The sequence below is a fragment of the Saccoglossus kowalevskii genome, chromosome 11 (assembly GCF_978046115.1).
Source record: "Saccoglossus kowalevskii chromosome 11, keSacKowa6.1, whole genome shotgun sequence".
NCBI classification, from domain to species: Eukaryota; Metazoa; Hemichordata; class Enteropneusta; family Harrimaniidae; genus Saccoglossus; species Saccoglossus kowalevskii.
In genome coordinates this window covers 7,044,630-7,067,110 of record NC_140651.1, presented here as the reverse complement: position 1 = coordinate 7,067,110, position 22,481 = coordinate 7,044,630, and the positions used below count along the sequence as shown (strand labels likewise).

General features: G+C 30.6%; 1 long non-coding RNA gene across 1 annotated transcript; it reads left to right on the top strand.

Moving 5' to 3' along the window:
• The first annotated feature begins 569 nt into the window (after window positions 1-569).
• LOC146736141 (uncharacterized) lies at window positions 570-2,941 on the top strand. The gene is made up of 2 exons (XR_014930892.1): window positions 570-621; window positions 2,814-2,941. It is a non-coding gene; the product is annotated as an uncharacterized LOC146736141 (long non-coding RNA).
• The last annotated feature ends 19,540 nt before the right edge of the window (window positions 2,942-22,481 follow it).

Below are 22,481 nucleotides of genomic sequence, written 5' to 3'. Positions count from 1 at the left end.
ATGAGCAAGAGAAAACTTCTTACTGAGTGAATTGTTATGCAAATTAGCAATTATCTCAGCTTCTTTTTAGTGCACGTCCCAGAACTTAAAAAAATAGCTCCTAGACGTTTTGACCTTGTGTTTTGAAATTTTCACAAATGATTGACTATGTGTTTATCCTCAAAACGCAGTCGGGGCATTGTTTTTGGTTGAAAAGTGTTACAACAGTCGTACATCCAACTAGCCTGGACGCAATGAACCCGGGACCCGCCGTAGGCGGCAGTACTTTCATTCGAGGTCAATTTTGGATCACCAGGTCATTCCTAAACGCGTAATTAGGACTGAGTCGAGAATCAATTTTGGGTGCCAGAAATCATCCAAAGACGTTTATTTGGGTATAATTTGCGCTGTCAAGACAAAGTTCAGGCTAATAAAATAAGATTGACGACGTTTTCCCATGATAAAAAAGTGAATTATTTGTTGAAAAAGGCGGAGAAAAATTGATACGCAGAAATCGTGACGTTGACTCTACGCATGCAATGCAGCGTCATGGAAATTGTCTACAGTACACGTACACGCATCTTTCGATGACGTGGTTATTTTGCCAGCCAGCCCAGGACGCCGTACAGAAATTGTACTAAGGTAAGAGCCTTTGCCCTTTTCCACAAATTTTAATATATTCTTAACAATTGCTTTACCTCTAAAACTCTGCACACCATGCTATGATCATTCAGTGTTTTGTACTAAACGACTCATCGCTTAGCAAAGCCAATTTTCAGGATTTATTGGCACATAATGTCATGAATCAGAGAAACTAATGACCAAAAATAAATATTGCATCGTATATAAATGATGACAGCGATTTGCTAGGCCTATGGCCTGTGAACTCGTATGATGTGTGTGCACGGTGCGACTAGTAACAATTACCTAACCTACCGGTCCTTCACGGCCACAGTTGTCGCGATGGATCTCAATAAAATAGCATCTAAAACCAATTAAGGCCGATATGTGTAAATACTTGTACATTAATAGTCTAGTCTATGCAACCAGCAATAATGACATGCAAGAATGGCATTGGCAAAATGATGACCTCGGATGTAGCCATGTCTAGGGGCATGGATATGATTTATAGTCTTTGCCCATTAATGTAATGTTATAATGTATATGAAGTATGTGATCATGATTAATCTTCATGATCATTTGTGACCACACCATTGATTATTCGGCATAGGCTACCACACACTATAATATTGAGCAGAAAGTCATGCAAGAAATTGCATTTGATTCACCATATTGGCATGGCTGGCTGTATTCATTCTTACTTTTTCATGATCATTGTTTGGCTCAATACAAGTTTTTTGTGATTTAGGCGGATTTTTGTCACATGCAAGAAACAGCAAGAGCTGCAATGTGTACATCAGGGGGCTTTTATCATGCTTGTGATGTTGCTACTGTAGGTAAATGGCCACAGCAGGAATGTACATAACTGTCATTTATTAGGCAGAAACTGATAGGGGCCAATTCCTTGTGCTCACTACATACACATGTACATCAGTGAAGGTTTTTCTGTTGCCAGCTGCCATTTTTGAAATGTGCCACCGATCAACAGTTCATGCCACTCACCTCAATCTTAAACAATGACATGTGTTGTCATTTGTTATTAATTTTATTTTTATGGAAATGAGTTACCTTTTTCTAAAATAAACAAAATTTGATAGTAATATCATCATGTAAAAAAAAATTGTTTAAAATGATTGTATTTGATATAGACTGAACATGTTGGGGAAAAAATAAATCTAAAATAATAAAATATCTGCCTAACTACCCAATAGTTTTTACTCTAATACTGGAAACACCAAATTTGTTTTTCATTGGCCTCATTATGGTTTGAGATCTTTTTAATATGATCCACATAAATAATGAGGGATGAACTGGGATTCTGTACAAACAGGTCCATGCATTTACATTCTATGTTTCTGGTTTGATGTTGACTCATTTACAGCCCTGTCATTGGTGATGCAAGAAGTTTACTCCTTATAGCATGTGTGTGGGCTGTCTTATGCAAATCAACAATGCTGTTTTTGCACATGGTCAGTTTACTCCGGTTATATGTCAGATGACACATTACCATTGCCATGCGATAAATTCATTACTTTTACCGGTTCTATCAGTCTGATGGAATTGATATCATCATTGATAACTCTATGAAGTACAATTACATTCCATATAGTCTCTTTGCACCTACTTTATTTCTTATTCATTCTGAATGGACAGTTGGATGAACATACAATAGCCTAAAAGTAAGGGGGTATATTTGTACAACACCCTGTAACTTTGCATGATATGGGTCTATAATACTGTCTTGTAAACAGTTAACTACTGGTTTTGTACAGTTTATTGTTGCTGCACATATACTTATTGAAAACAACAAGATATAGTATTTTCGGCAATATGACTACTACCAAATTGGTCGGTGGTGATACCTATCATTTGGGTCTTCCGTCGACACTTATCTACTTTTGCACCATGAGTCGTTCCATGCACATCATACCAGATTTAATCATGACACTCCGTTTACAACACTAATTTACCTCATTATAATGTGCATAACCTGTGTTTTCATTGAGGGGATGCTTGAATGCACGGTAGTGCTTTCAGCATCCTCTCACTAGTTATTTACAATGTGCCTCAAGATTTAATTTATGGAAAGTCCAATCATATCCAAAGCATTTCAACAATGTTCTTCCTATTGAACATTCCTCTACTCAACACCTTACTCAAATCATTCATTACAATATATAATCCTTACCACTATTTTTTTTATTTTCTTCCAGGCGAGATAATTCAACCATCACCTGTATTGGTTCAACTTTTTACTTTATTCTTACTCGAATTTTTTTGTAAACTTGTTGTATATTGATGGTTAAGATAAAAAATAAAAACTTTATTTTTTCCTTGTTCATTACAGACGTTTATTCTATTCACACTATTTTTACATGGTTGTCTTCCATCTAGTCATGCTGAGTGATGTCTAATAGCAGCTGGCCAAATTACAATCGAGTGGTGGGTGGGTCACAGTCAAGTACAAATAAGCCATTCACTGCCAAACAACAAATATAATCATTCTTTCCGATCAAGTACTTTAACCCTCTTGATTCAAATGACATAACCAAAAGACGTAAGACATCACCTACTTCCTATAACACACAACACCATATTCACATAACTGTTCATACATGTATACCTTGTCACAGCAAAATCAATTACATAAATTTACCAACGGCTCCAGCAAATCATCTGCCCGTATTAACTATAGCCTCTTTTGTAATCCCTCTAATACTAATATTTTGTGTTTCAATTACATAATGTTAGTCCAAAAATGTCAGCTTCTATTATTTGAACACAATCCTATTATCAAGGTCACGTTTGTATTGCGCTGGTCCCACTAACTCTGGGTGTTAATTTATGCATAAACTTGAAGTAGTGAAATTTGAGATGCTGCCCTGCAAAATTGACAACTGGTAGACAGTTTTCAAGACGGCACTTTCTTCATCGTAAACAGATGTACCCATAAACCAATTTTGACAGGAAACAGACGCATGGTTTAGAATCGATTTTTTTTTAAATCACTTTTGACCAAAAAAGCACATTTTTGTGCATATTTCAAACTACAGTGTCTATAAAAAAAATACTAACAACATTTTAAAATTCATACAATAATCTTTCCGAAAATATATAGTTTTGTGGACAAGGGAGGTCATCTTGGTTTCTTAATTAACTAATTAAAATACCTGTCACGTAGACTGCATCTCCACCTTAAGGTAGCGAGAAGGTTTTGTGACGTTTTTAAATAAAACATTCTCTGTCTGTTGTCTCGTTCAGAACAGTAATTTAGGTTATATATATCAAAAGACTAAGTATAGAGGTGCAAGTTCGCACAAACTGGACAGACATTGTTTACATCATTATCACTTGACATAAAAAATGGCGAACCTTGTAAAAATGACTAAGTCCGCGATTGCGAGAGCACACTGCGGAATTTCCTGGTGAAATTTACGTCATGCATTGTCCGTAATCAAGTCCATTGAAATGCGTCTCCGATAATCAAAAGATCTATTATTCCGATTTCTATGCAGGTTTGTTTTTTTGTCCCCAAATTATTTCATACTTGGCACCTTTAACAGACTATTATTCTGTGACAAAGCATTTTCTTTAAAAACCCAGACATATTTCGCACCATCATTATCTTTTGAACGATAACTGCGAGTTTGAATGTCCTAGTCCGAACGCACTTGATTTAGCGGCGGTCCCAATGAGTCGTACTCGATCAAAACTTCAACTCGAGAAAAACGCGAAAAACAGTTTTGGTTAATAAAACACTGTAGATTTGCTGCATTATTATAAATATACACTAAAAATGGCCAAACATGTTAACCACTGATATCATAGAACTCATAAAGAGATAATGAATAATTTCAAGCTCGAGCGTGAAAAATGAAGAAAACTGCTGGCATTTGAGTCCGTACTCCAGGAACGTTCGGGTTTTCCATTGTTATGCAAACGAACAACGAGGGATAATCCTCTGACAAACATTACTGTCCCACTGTACACGCTGACAGTTTACAAACAAGATAATCCTTCAAGTGTCTCTGATAAGACATCTAAAAACGGTTTTCATGGTGAAACAAAATGGCCGATGTTTGAAAAAAAATTGCTGTGTCAGAGTGCGACACTGAGTGGCAGATTTTTCTTTGCCTCGTCTGTCAACGCTTTCTTTCTTTTCTTCGCCATTGCGTTAGAAAAAAAATGTATTAGTAAAATAGAATATTGACTTGGAAAATAAAACGATTTAAAAGAAAGTTGTGCAAAGTTACAGTACTCCTTTCGCACAACCTCCCGCCCGCTTCCGCTTTCCAATCACCTTTTTCTCTCGCTTTTGCGACCGCTTGTTGAATTCGACCGGACAATTTCCGCTTTGTTTTCGACCGCGCAAACCCCGAAATATCACCGCCCACCTGCTCGCTCGCGCGCATTTAAAATTCAGACTAACAGAATAATTTCCGAGGTTCACATTGTCTTATAATTGTCTTTCTGGTTTTTATAGATGTTGAACAGCTGACAAAAGTTCAAATACTTTTTGTTTTAACTGTATATAATTATATGCACGCAACCTGACCCTTTGACCTCGATTTGGCTTGGACTGAATATTTTATTTTAAACAATATTCTGACGTGAAATACAAAATGTATTTCAACACAAGTACGACATGGTTGTCTGGGGTTTCTTTCCTGATTGTTGAGTCTTCGCGATGTGTTTTGTATAATTATTGTTGTTTTCCCCGATGCTGAAGGACCGTAAAGCTAAATGGCAGTTACATGCATGAGCTGAGTGAAAGAAAATATTTCTAAGCCTAAAATAAAACCTAATATTACACCTCTTTGTGTATTTGTTAATTTTACATATGTTTGTCATGACAGTATGTTTGTAAATATCTATAAAAATCTCGTCTTTCGTTGATAATTTCGATTGTTTGTTTGGAATGTCGATCCCCGTTGGTTTCTCCATACTGAGTTTAGGAAGGGCGTCGATCAACACCGTGACAATCAGCCGAGAGAAGACAAACATTGACCGTAATTCATGGGGATCATGTCCGTAATTTGTGGGCTGAAACCCCAAATAATTAATCAAGTATTATTATTTTAATATATATTTTATTTTACATCGCAAAACTAAACCATGCCCAAAAACAGAGCTAGAGTTGTTCGCGGTGAAACAACCGCATTGGAGACGATGCAACTTCAACTAGCCATTTCTTACCTTGAAATAAAAAAAATAAAAATTCGAAGAGCATCGAGGAAAATATTAATAATCATCCTTATCAATCGCTTGCTTTATTTTATTCGAATCCATGAAATTCACGATTTATTTTAACATTGTTGGCAACTTCCGCACTAAAAAAGATTGAAAATGTGGGTGTTGTTATTTTGCAAAGTCCTGTTGATAATACGGACAAATATGGTTCTGTGACCCAGGTCGTGCACCGATCAGGTGACTCTCAGCCAATCAATGATGTTGTAACAAAGCATATTTGACGCTAATTGAAGGGTCGTCGTACAATCCAATCACCGGCGTCGATTCACATAGTTTTTTGTGCTGTGACAGGCTTCAAAATTATTCGCTGAAAAACATATATTTTGACAAACTGATGGAACTTGACCTTAGTTCAAAAAGAAAATACTAGGCTAAGATACATTAGAGTTCACGCGAATCAGTTTTCTCTGCAAGTTGTGAAATAAAGTAAACCAGAGTAGCATCGATGATTTTCAGCCCTGAAGGACTTCCGTGTGAATCCTGAGTTTTGAATTGTTCATCGACTGGCCACCAAATAGTTGTGGCTATAACTAAATTTGACACGTTTTTCTTTAAGCCCAATAAATTATTCATACATGTCAAGCTCTGTTCGATTTTTTCAGGGCATGTGGCCGTTTTTAGTCGAAAATATGTTTTGTGGGAACACTTTTGCGGTACGTATACGGTATAGACCGAGCTCATTCAATGATCGTGACTTAATTTAAAAAATTTAATGTCAAACTTTACCAGACGTGGACCGATCTGGATTCGCTATCGTTATTTTTGGAATTAATCACTAACATTTCCTCGTTTCTCTGCTCTGTCAAAAGGAGTTACCTAGGCTTTTTTCATGTAACTGTCTCATTAAAATAAAAAAAAAATTATACATCTAGAACAAGCACCCAAAACACGTAACAAGAGGTTCCAGTTCAGTTGCTTTCACGATACAAGTGCTATACAACTACTAGATTTGAAGTGTCGTACAGAATTAAATAATAGTTAATACTAGTTGTATGTTCACACTTTACTATCAAAACCACCATTTCGACCACCCATGAGCCAGTTTTCAGTGTTTGGGCGAGCGGTCAATGTTTTCAATGAGCGAGCGAGCGAAAAAAAAAAACGCGATTAAAATGCGGTCGGTTTCCGGTCGGACAAGACCGCGTGGTCGGAAATTAAGCGATAAGCGGTCGATGTAAAAGCGGAAGGTTGGGCGAAATGAGTACTGTATGACCATGTTTCTCCGACCATGGATCTAAAATTTTAGCTCCATGCTCCGGCGAAGTATCGACTGACAATAATGCTGACAATGGACGTTAGATAAACACGCATTGTTTGCAACTGGAAGCTTATCACCCGTTATATCAGAATCGTCAACAACAGAGTATACAGATAAGATGTTATCATTTAAACCCTTTCAAAGATAAACATTATGCAAATATCCACGAAACGCCAGTTGCAGTCTTTTCTGCAAGTGTTTTAAAACACTAATTTGAGCAACGTTATTTCGCAATTTCGTTCTTTTGTAAACCTGGGGTGATGTATCAAGGTCTAAAGTAAGCGTTTTATCAATTTTTGAAAAATCAAGAAAAAAGTGAAAATTTCTCTTCTCGCTACCTTAAATACATGCGTAGAAATCACCACACTCGTTTGTCAATGTTATCTCACGCTTTATATATTTCTACAGTCGTTCATTTACATGGATACTAATATTAAATCCATTTACATGGGAACTAAAACTCGTTCACTAGTAGTAGAGACAAAAATGAAGGCAATAAACTTAGGAAATATAAACAATTTAAAATAAACTATGAACTTGAAAATTATCTAAATGAAATAAATAACTTTAGCTTACGTAGAATGTTATGAAATTTCAGGCTTAGTGATCACATTTTGGAAATTGAATTGGGAGGAGATAACCAAAACTACAGGCAGCAGAAAAAGTCTGTAAAACATGTGATCAAGGCGATATTGAAGATGAAAAACATTATCTTTTGAGCTGTTCACATTTTGAGAATGAAAGAAAAATCTTCCTGAAAAACTGCAAAATTACCTCAAGTGAAAAAAACAAAGACGTAATGTTCTTAACAATCATGAAAAATAACATTGCTCTGTCTCAATATCTTAAAAATACCATATACAAAGCACCGCCTGTGTAAACCCCTGGGTAGGGAGAGCCTTTACTTTGATTTACTTACTGTATTTTTATTACTTTCTGATTTTTTGTAGTTATTAGAACTTTTAAATTTGTAGTTATTTTTAGTTGCTTTATTTAACACTATTTTTACCTTACTGTATCCACAGCAAATTACAGTTGCGTAATAAACTATTATTATATTATTATTATTATTATTATTAACATCCAAATACTAGCACCTCCATCAACACACAGTGGCGCCTCACATCAGGAAAACAAATCTCAACGTTCTTCGCAAATTACATTTAATAATTTTGATACTAACGTGATTAATGTATGTAATTATACGTTTTGTTCGCATACTAGATCAAACACGTTATAACAGTTACACCTACATTGACTTATCCAACAATTGAAATTGTTTATGCAATTGACCAACTACCCAGTGATTTGTTTCTGAGATGATACATAATTTAGTAGGCTAGATTATGAGATGAGATCACTGCCAAAATATTTTTATTCGTTATTTTGACATTACTTTATCATTATTTCATCACCTTATAAATTTGTCATGTATTATGTTATCGTTATTGTGTTATTCAGATATTATTCTGTTTTATTCCCATTTCTTTACACTCGTGGATCCGGGGGTCATATTCTCGTTATCCAATTCACCTTGATTCAATAACTACATGCAACTTAACTATCACTCATAATACCCTCGCCTTCCAGTTCGTCTATTGGCTCCGGACACGGACGACCAGGTTAAGACTATCTATATTGGCTACATACTCGGAAATGCCGTGTACAAGACTGTGAAAGTTAACCATATTCCAGAAACCACGTACCAAGCATTTTTTCTAGATCTCATTTTGGCTTTGATTTGGCCCTGTCCTACGACAAATGGTACAGAGGACTTTCATACATAAAGGGTTCAAGTGTGAGTTAGATACAAAGTAATATGAGTACGAGTCTGACTGAATACAGACTTACAACCAAAATACCGAATTCCCCCATTAAACTGAATCATCACGAAAAGTCATCATAGGTGCAGATAGCAACATTCAAACAATGTGTATAAATGATATATATCACATCAATATGACTGTTTTACATATCATCATTCTAATAATGTGTATATATGCTATAAATCATATCAATATGGCTGTTAGATATCATCATTCTAACAATGTGTATAAATGCTATATATCAGATCAATATGACTGTGTTAGATATCGTCATTCTAACAATGTGTATAAATGCTATATATCACATCAATATGACTGTTAGATATCAACATTCTAAGAATGTGTATAAATGATATACATCACGTCAATATGACTGTGTTAGATATCATCATTCTAATAATGTGTATAAATGCTGGATATCACATCAATATGACTGTGTTAGATACCATCATTCTAACAATGTGTATAGATGCTATATATCACATCAATATGACTGTTAGATATCAACATTCTAACAATGTGTATAAATGATATACATCACATCAATATGACTATGTTAGATATCAACATTCTAACAATGTGTATAAATGCTAGATATCACATCAATATGACTGTGTTAGATACCATCATTCTAACAATGTGTATAGATGCTATATATCACATCAATATGACTGTGTTAGATATCAGCATTCTAATAATGTGTAAAAATGCTATATATCACATCAATATGACTGTGTTAGATATCATCATTCTAATAATGTGTATAAATGCTATATATCACATGAATATGACTGTGTTAGATACCATCATTCTAACAATGTGTATAAATGCTATATATCACATCAATATGACTGTGTTAGATATCATCATTCTAACAATGTGTATAAATGCTATATATCACATCAATATGACTGTGTTAGATATCATCATTCTAATAATGTGTATATATGCTATATATCACATGAATATGACTGTGTTAGATATCATCACTCTAACAATGTGTATAAATGCTATATATCACATCAATATGACTGTGTTAGATACCATCATTCTAACAATGTGTGTAGATGCTATATATCACATCAATATGACTGTGTTAGATATCATCATTCTAACAATGTGTGTAGATGCTATATATCACATTAATATGACTGTGTTAGATATCAGCATTGTAACAATGTGTATAGACGCTATATATCACATCAATATGACTGTGTTAGATATCATCATTCTAACAATGTGTATAGATGCTTTATATCACATCAATATGACTGTTAGATATCATCATTCTAACAATGTGTATAGATGCTTTATATCACATCAATATGACTGTGTTAGATATCAACATTCTAACAATGTGTATAAATGCTATATATCACATCAATATGAATGTGTTAGATACCATCATTCCAATAATGTGTATAAATGCTAGATATCACATCAATATGACTGTGTTAGATACCATCATTCTAACAATGTGTTTAGATGCTATATATCACATCAATATGACTGTGTTAGATATCAGCATTCTAATAATGTGTAAAAATGCTATATATCACATCAATATGACTGTGTTAGATACCACCAATCTAACAATGTGTATAAATGCTATATATCACATCAATATGACTGTTAGATATCATCATTCTAATAATGTGTGTAAATGCTATATATCACATGAATATGACTGTGTTAGATATCATCATTCTAATAATGTGTATATATGCTATATATCACATGAATATGACTGTGTTAGATACCATCATTCTAACAATGTGTATAAATGCTATATATCACATCAATATGACTGTGTTAGATATCAACATTCTAATAATGTGTATAAATGCTATATATCACATCAATATGAATGTGTTAGATATCAACATTCTAACAATGTATATAAATGCTATATATCACATTAATATGACTGTGTTAGATATCATCATTCTAACAATGTGTATAGATGTTATATATCACAACAATATGACTGTGTTAGATATCATTCTAACAATGTGTGTAGATGCTATATATCACATCAATATGACTGTGTGGATATCAACATTCTAACAATGTGTATAGATGTTATATATCACAACAATATGACTGTTAGATATCATCATTCTAACAATGTGTATAAATGCTATATATATCACAATAATATGACTGTAGATATCAACATTCTAACAATGTGTATAAATGCTATATATCACATCAATGTGACTGTGTTAGATATCAACATTCTAACAATGAGTATAGATGCTATATATCACATCAATATGACTGTTAGATATCATCATTCTAACAATGTGTATAAATGCTATATATGACAACAATATGACTGTGTTAGATGTCATCATTCTACCAATGTGTATAAATGCTATATATCACATCATTATGAATTTGTTAGATACCATCATTCTAATAATGTGTATAGATGCTATATATCACATCAATATGACTGTGTTAGATATCAACATTCCAACAATGTGTATACATGCTATATATCACATCAATATGAATGTGTTAGATACCATCATTCCAATAATGTGTATAAATGCTATATATCACATTAATATGACTGTGTTAGATACCATCATTCTAACAATGTGTATAAATGCTATTATAATATATCACATCAATATGACTGTGTTAGATATCAACATTCTAACAATGTGTATAAATGCTATATATCACATCAATATGAATGTGTTAGATACCATCATTCCAATAATGTGTATAAATGCTAGATATCACATCAATATGACTGTGTTAGATACCATCATTGTAACAATGTGTATAGATGCTATATATCACATCAATATGACTGTGTTAGATATCAGCATTCTAATAATGTGTAAAAATGCTATATATCACATCAATATGACTGTGTTAGATACCATCATTCTAACAATGTGTATAAATGCTATATATCACATCAATATGACTGTTAGATATCATCATTCTAATAATGTGTATAAATGCTATATATCACATGAATATGACTGTGTTAGATATCATCATTCTAATAATGTGTATATATGCTATATATCACATGAATATGACTGTGTTAGATACCATCATTCTAACAATGTGTATAAATGCTATATATCACATCAATATGACTGTGTTAGATATCAACATTCTAATAATGTGTATAAATGCTATATATCACATCAATATGAATGTGTTAGATATCAACATTCTAACAATGTGTATAAATGCTATATATCACATCAGTATGACTGTGTTAGATATCAACATTCTAATAATGTGTATACATGCTATATATCTCATTAATATGACTGTGTTAGATATCAACATTCTAACAATTTGTATAGATGTTATATATCACAACAATATGACTGTGTTAGATATGATTCTAACAATGTGTGTAGATGCTATATATCACATCAATATGACTGTTAGATATCATCATTCTAACAATGTGTATAAATGCTATATATCACATCAATATGAATGTGTTAGATACCATCATTCCAATAATGTGTATAAATGCTAGATATCACATCAATATGACTGTGTTAGATACCATCATTCTAACAATGTGTATAAATGCTATATATCACATTAATATGACTGTGTTAGATATCAGCATTGTAACAAAGTGTATAGACGCTATATATCACATCAATATGACTGTGTTAGATATCAACATTCTAACAATGTGTATAGATGTTATATATCACAACAATATGACTGTTAGATATCATCATTCTAACAATGTGTATAGATGCTTTATATCACATCAATATGACTGTGTTAGATACCATCATTCCAATAATGTGTATAAATGCTAGATATCACATCAATATGACTGTGTTAGATACCATCATTCTAACAATGTGTTTAGATGCTATATATCACATCAATATGACTGTGTTAGATATCAGCATTCTAATAATGTGTAAAAATGCTATATATCACATCAATATGACTGTGTTAGATACCATCAATCTAACAATGTGTATAAATGCTATATATCACATCAATATGACTGTTAGATATCATCATTCTAATAATGTGTATAAATGCTATATATCACATGAATATGACTGTTAGATATCATCATTCTAATAATGTGTATATATGCTATATATCACATGAATATGACTGTGTTAGATACCATCATTCTAACAATGTGTATAAATGCTATATATCACATCAATATGACTGTGTTAGATATCAACATTCTAATAATGTGTATAAATGCTATATATCACATCAATATGAATGTGTTAGATATCAACATTCTAACAATGTATATAAATGCTATATATCACATTAATATGACTGTGTTAGATATCATCATTCTAACAATGTGTATAGATGTTATATATCACAACAATATGACTGTGTTAGATATGATTCTAACAATGTGTGTAGATGCTATATATCACATCAATATGACTGTGTGGATATCAACATTCTAACAATGTGTATAGATGTTATATATCACAACAATATGACTGTTAGATATCATCATTCTAACAATGTGTATAAATGCTATATATATCACAATAATATGACTGTAGATATCAACATTCTAACAATGTGTATAAATGCTATATATCACATCAATGTGAATGTGTTAGATATCAACATTCTAACAATGAGTATAGATGCTATATATCACATCAATATGACTGTTAGATATCATCATTCTAACAATGTGTATAAATGCTATATATGACAACAATATGACTGTGTTAGATGTCATCATTCTACCAATGTGTATAAATGCTATATATCACATCATTATGAATTTGTTAGATACCATCATTCTAATAATGTGTATAGATGCTATATATCACATCAATATGACTGTGTTAGATATCAACATTCCAACAATGTGTATACATGCTATATATCACATCAATATGAATGTGTTAGATACCATCATTCCAATAATGTGTATAAATGCTATATATCACATTAATATGACTGTGTTAGATACCATCATTCTAACAATGTGTATAAATGCTATTATAATATATCACATCAATATGACTGTGTTAGATATCAACATTCTAACAATGTGTATAAATGCTATATATCACATCAATATGAATGTGTTAGATACCATCATTCCAATAATGTGTATAAATGCTAGATATCACATCAATATGACTGTGTTAGATAGCATCATTGTAACAATGTGTATAGATGCTATATATCACATCAATATGACTGTGTTAGATATCAGCATTCTAATAATGTGTAAAAATGCTATATATCACATCAATATGACTGTGTTAGATACCATCATTCTAACAATGTGTATAAATGCTATATATCACATCAATATGACTGTTAGATATCATCATTCTAATAATGTGTATAAATGCTATATATCACATGAATATGACTGTGTTAGATATCATCATTCTAATAATGTGTATATATGCTATATATCACATGAATATGACTGTGTTAGATACCATCATTCTAACAATGTGTATAAATGCTATATATCACATCAATATGACTGTGTTAGATATCAACATTCTAATAATGTGTATAAATGCTATATATCACATCAATATGAATGTGTTAGATATCAACATTCTAACAATGTGTATAAATGCTATATATCACATCAGTATGACTGTGTTAGATATCAACATTCTAACAATGTATATAAATGCTATATATCTCATTAATATGACTGTGTTAGATATCAACATTCTAATAATGTGTATAAATGCTATATATCACATCAATATGACTGTGTTAGATATCAACATTCTAATAATGTGTATAAATGCTATATATCACATCAATATGAATGTGTTAGATATCAACATGCTAACAATGTGTATAAATGCTATATATCACATCAGTATGACTGTGTTAGATATCAACATTCTAACAATGTATATAAATGCTATATATCTCATTAATATGACTGTGTTAGATATCAACATTCTAACAATGTATATAAATGCTATATATCACATCAGTATGACTGTGTTAGATATCAACATTCTAACAATTTGTATAGATGTTATATATCACAACAATATGACTGTGTTGGATATCATTCTAACAATGTGTATAGATGTTATATATCACAACAATATGACTGTGTTAGATATCATTCTAACAATGTGTGTAGATGCTATATATCACATCAATATGACTGTTAGATATCATCATTCTAACAATGTGTATAAATGCTATATATCACATCAATATGAATGTGTTAGATACCATCATTCCAATAATGTGTATAAATGCTAGATATCACATCAATATGACTGTGTTAGATACCATCATTCTAACAATGTGTATAAATGCTATATATCACATTAATATGACTGTGTTAGATATCAGCATTGTAACAAAGTGTATAGACGCTATATATCACATCAATATGACTGTGTTAGATATCAACATTCTAACAATGTGTATAGATGTTATATATCACAACAATATGACTGTTAGATATCATCATTCTAACAATGTGTATAGATGCTTTATATCACATCAATATGACTGTGTTAGATACCATCATTCCAATAATGTGTATAAATGCTAGATATCACATCAATATGACTGTGTTAGATACCATCATTCTAACAATGTGTTTAGATGCTATATATCACATCAATATGACTGTGTTAGATATCAGCATTCTAATAATGTGTAAAAATGCTATATATCACATCAATATGACTGTGTTAGATACCATCAATCTAACAATGTGTATAAATGCTATATATCACATCAATATGACTGTTAGATATCATCATTCTAATAATGTGTATAAATGCTATATATCACATGAATATGACTGTTAGATATCATCATTCTAATAATGTGTATATATGCTATATATCACATGAATATGACTGTGTTAGATACCATCATTCTAACAATGTGTATAAATGCTATATATCACATCAATATGACTGTGTTAGATATCAACATTCTAATAATGTGTATAAATGCTATATATCACATCAATATGAATGTGTTAGATATCAACATTCTAACAATGTATATAAATGCTATATATCACATTAATATGACTGTGTTAGATATCATCATTCTAACAATGTGTATAGATGTTATATATCACAACAATATGACTGTGTTAGATATGATTCTAACAATGTGTGTAGATGCTATATATCACATCAATATGACTGTGTGGATATCAACATTCTAACAATGTGTATAGATGTTATATATCACAACAATATGACTGTTAGATATCATCATTCTAACAATGTGTATAAATGCTATATATATCACAATAATATGACTGTAGATATCAACATTCTAACAATGTGTATAAATGCTATATATCACATCAATGTGAATGTGTTAGATATCAACATTCTAACAATGAGTATAGATGCTATATATCACATCAATATGACTGTTAGATATCATCATTCTAACAATGTGTATAAATGCTATATATGACAACACTATGACTGTGTTAGATGTCATCATTCTACCAATGTGTATAAATGCTATATATCACATCATTATGACTGTGTTAGATACCATCATTCTAATAATGTGTATAGATGCTATATATCACATCAATATGACTGTGTTAGATATCAACATTCCAACCATGTGTATACATGCTATATATCACATCAATATGAATGTGTTAGATACCATCATTCCAATAATGTGTATAAATGCTATATATCACATTAATATGACTGTGTTAGATATCAACATTCTAATAATGTGTATAAATGCTATATATCACATCAATATGAATGTGTTAGATATCAACATGCTAACAATGTGTATAAATGCTATATATCACATCAGTATGACTGTGTTAGATATCAACATTCTAACAATGTGTATAAATGCTATATATCTCATTAATATGACTGTGTTAGATATCAACATTCTAACAATTTGTATAGATGTTATATATCACAACAATATGACTGTGTTGGATATCATTCTAACAATGTGTATAGATGTTATATATCACAACAATATGACTGTGTTAGATATCATTCTAACAATGTGTGTAGATGCTATATATCACATCAATATGACTGTTAGATATCATCATTCTAACAATGTGTATAAATGCTATATATCACATCAATATGAATGTGTTAGATACCATCATTCCAATAATGTGTATAAATGCTAGATATCACATCAATATGACTGTGTTAGATACCATCATTCTAACAATGTGTATAAATGCTATATATCACATTAATATGACTGTGTTAGATATCAGCATTGTAACAAAGTGTATAGACGCTATATATCACATCAATATGACTGTGTTAGATATCAACATTCTAACAATGTGTATAGATGTTATATATCACAACAATATGACTGTTAGATATCATCATTCTAACAATGTGTATAGATGCTTTATATCACATCAATATGACTGTGTTAGATACCATCATTCCAATAATGTGTATAAATGCTAGATATCACATCAATATGACTGTGTTAGATACCATCATTCTAACAATGTGTTTAGATGCTATATATCACATCAATATGACTGTGTTAGATATCAGCATTCTAATAATGTGTAAAAATGCTATATATCACATCAATATGACTGTGTTAGATACCATCAATCTAACAATGTGTATAAATGCTATATATCACATCAATATGACTGTTAGATATCATCATTCTAATAATGTGTATAAATGCTATATATCACATGAATATGACTGTTAGATATCATCATTCTAATAATGTGTATATATGCTATATATCACATGAATATGACTGTGTTAGATACCATCATTCTAACAATGTGTATAAATGCTATATATCACATCAATATGACTGTGTTAGATATCAACATTCTAATAATGTGTATAAATGCTATATATCACATCAATATGAATGTGTTAGATATCAACATTCTAACAATGTATATAAATGCTATATATCACATTAATATGACTGTGTTAGATATCATCATTCTAACAATGTGTATAGATGTTATATATCACAACAATATGACTGTGTTAGATATGATTCTAACAATGTGTGTAGATGCTATATATCACATCAATATGACTGTGTGGATATCAACATTCTAACAATGTGTATAGATGTTATATATCACAACAATATGACTGTTAGATATCATCATTCTAACAATGTGTATAAATGCTATATATATCACAATAATATGACTGTAGATATCAACATTCTAACAATGTGTATAAATGCTATATATCACATCAATGTGAATGTGTTAGATATCAACATTCTAACAATGAGTATAGATGCTATATATCACATCAATATGACTGTTAGATATCATCATTCTAACAATGTGTATAAATGCTATATATGACAACACTATGACTGTGTTAGATGTCATCATTCTACCAATGTGTATAAATGCTATATATCACATCATTATGACTGTGTTAGATACCATCATTCTAATAATGTGTATAGATGCTATATATCACATCAATATGACTGTGTTAGATATCAACATTCCAACAATGTGTATACATGCTATATATCACATCAATATGAATGTGTTAGATACCATCATTCCAATAATGTGTATAAATGCTATATATCACATTAATATGACTGTGTTAGATATCAACATTCTAACAATGTGTATAAATGCTATATATCACATCAATATGAATGTGTTAGATACCATCATTCCAATAATGTGTATAAATGCTAGATATCACATCAATATGACTGTGTTAGATACCATCATTCTAACAATGTGTATAGATGCTATATATCACATCAATATGACTGTGTTAGATATCAGCATTCTAATAATGTGTAAAAATGCTATATATCACATCAATATGACTGTGTTAGATACCATCATTCTAACAATGTGTATAAATGCTATATATCACATCAATATGACTGTTAGATATCATCATTCTAATAATGTGTATAAATGCTATATATCACATGAATATGACTGTGTTAGATATCATCATTCTAATAATGTGTATATATGCTATATATCACATGAATATGACTGTGTTAGATACCATCATTCTAACAATGTGTATAAATGCTATATATCACATCAATATGACTGTGTTAGATATCAACATTCTAATAATGTGTATAAATGCTATATATCACATCAATATGAATGTGTTAGATATCAACATTCTAACAATGTGTATAAATGCTATATATCACATCAGTATGACTGTGTTAGATATCAACATTCTAACAATGTATATAAATGCTATATATCTCATTAATATGACTGTGTTGGATATCATTCTAACAATGTGTATAGATGTTATATATCACAACAATATGACTGTGTTAGATATCATTCTAACAATGTGTGTAGATGTTATATATCACAACAATATGACTGTGTTAGATATCATTCTAACAATGTGTGTAGATGCTATATATCACATCAATATGACTGTTAGATATCATCATTTTAACAATGTGTATAAATGCTATATATCACATCAATATGAATGTGTTAGATACCATCATTCCAATAATGTGTATAAATGCTAGATATCACATCAATATGACTGTGTTAGATACCATCATTCTAACAATGTGTATAGATGCTATATATCACATCAATATGACTGTGTTAGATATCAGCATTCTAATAATGTGTAAAAATGCTATATATCACATCAATATGACTGTGTTAGATACCATCATTCTAACAATGTGTATAAATGCTATATATCACATCAATATGAATGTGTTAGATATCAACATTCTAACAATGTGTATAAATGCTATATATCACATCAGTATGACTGTGTTAGATATCAACATTCTAACAATGTATATAAATGCTATATATCTCATTAATATGACTGTGTTGGATATCATTCTAACAATGTGTATAGATGTTATATATCACAACAATATGACTGTGTTAGATATCAACATTCTAACAATTTGTATAGATGTTATATATCACAACAATATGACTGTGTTGGATATCATTCTAACAATGTGTATAGATGTTATATATCACAACAATATGACTGTGTTAGATATCATTCTAACAATGTGTGTAGATGCTATATATCACATCAATATGACTGTTAGATATCATCATTTTAACAATGTGTATAAATGCTATATATCACATCAATATGAATGTGTTAGATACCATCATTCCAATAATGTGTATAAATGCTAGATATCACATCAATATGACTGTGTTAGATACCATCATTCTAACAATGTGTATAGATGCTATATATCACATCAATATGACTGTGTTAGATATCAGCATTCTAATAATGTGTAAAAATGCTATATATCACATCAATATGACTGTGTTAGATACCATCATTCTAACAATGTGTATAAATGCTATATATCACATCAATATGACTGTTAGATATCATCATTCTAATAATGTGTATAAATGCTATATATCACATGAATATGACTGTGTTAGATATCATCATTCTAATAATGTGTATATATGCTATATATCACATAAATATGACTGTGTTAGATACCATCATTCTAACAATGTGTATAAATGCTATATATCACATCAATATGACTGTGTTAGATATCAACATTCTAATAATGTGTATAAATGCTATATATCACATCAATATGAATGTGTTAGATATCAACATTCTAACAATGTATATAAATGCTATATATCACATTAATATGACTGTGTTAGATATCATCATTCTAACAATGTGTATAGATGTTATATATCACAACAATATGACTGTGTTAGATATCATTCTAACAATGTGTGTAGATGCTATATATCACATCAATATGACTGTGTGGATATCAACATTCTAACAATGTGTATAGATGTTATATATCACAACAATATGACTGTTAGATATCATCATTCTAACAATGTGTATAAATGCTATATATATCACAATAATATGACTGTAGATATCAACATTCTAACAATGTGTATAAATGCTATATATCACATCAATGTGACTGTGTTAGATATCAACATTCTAACAATGAGTATAGATGCTATATATCACATCAATATGACTGTTAGATATCATCATTCTAACAATGTGTATAAATGCTATATATGACAACAATATGACTGTGTTAGATGTCATCATTCTACCAATGTGTATAAATGCTATATATCACATCATTATGAATTTGTTAGATACCATCATTCTAATAATGTGTATAGATGCTATATATCACATCAATATGACTGTGTTAGATATCAACATTCCAACAATGTGTATACATGCTATATATCACATCAATATGAATGTGTTAGATACCATCATTCCAATAATGTGTATAAATGCTATATATCACATTAATATGACTGTGTTAGATACCATCATTCTAACAATGTGTATAAATGCTATTATAATATATCACATCAATATGACTGTGTTAGATATCAACATTCTAACAATGTGTATAAATGCTATATATCACATCAATATGAATGTGTTAGATACCATCATTCCAATAATGTGTATAAATGCTAGATATCACATCAATATGACTGTGTTAGATACCATCATTCTAACAATGTGTATAAATGCTATATATCACATCAATATGACTGTTAGATATCATCATTCTAATAATGTGTATAAATGCTATATATCACATGAATATGACTGTGTTAGATATCATCATTCTAATAATGTGTATATATGCTATATATCACATGAATATGACTGTGTTAGATACCATCATTCTAACAATGTGTATAAATGCTATATATCACATCAATATGACTGTGTTAGATATCAACATTCTAATAATGTGTATAAATGCTATATATCACATCAATATGAATGTGTTAGATATCAACATTCTAACAATGTGTATAAATGCTATATATCACATCAATATGACTGTGTTAGATACCATCATTCTAACAATGTGTATAAATGCTATATATCACATCAGTATGACTGTGTTAGATATCAACATTCTAACAATTTGTATAGATGTTATATATCACAATAATATGACTGTTAGATATCATTCTAACAATGTGTATAAATATTATATATCACAACAATATGACTGTGTTAGATATCATTCTAACAATGTGTGTAGATGCTATATATCACATCAATATGACTGTTAGATATCATCATTCTAACAATGTGTATAAATGCTATATATCACATCAATATGAATGTGTTAGATACCATCATTCCAATAATGTGTATGAATGCTAGATATCACATCAATATGACTGTGTTAGATACCATCATTCTAACAATGTGTATAAATGCTATATATCACATTAATATGACTGTGTTAGATATCAGCATTGTAACAATGTGTATAGACGCTATATATCACATCAATATGACTGTGTTAGATATCAACATTCTAACAATGTGTATAGATGTTATATATCACAACAATATGACTGTTAGATATCATCATTCTAACAATGTGTATAGATGCTTTATATCACATCAATATGACTGTGTTAGATACCATCATTCCAATAATGTGTATAAATGCTAGATATCACATCAATATGACTGTGTTAGATACCATCATTCTAACAATGT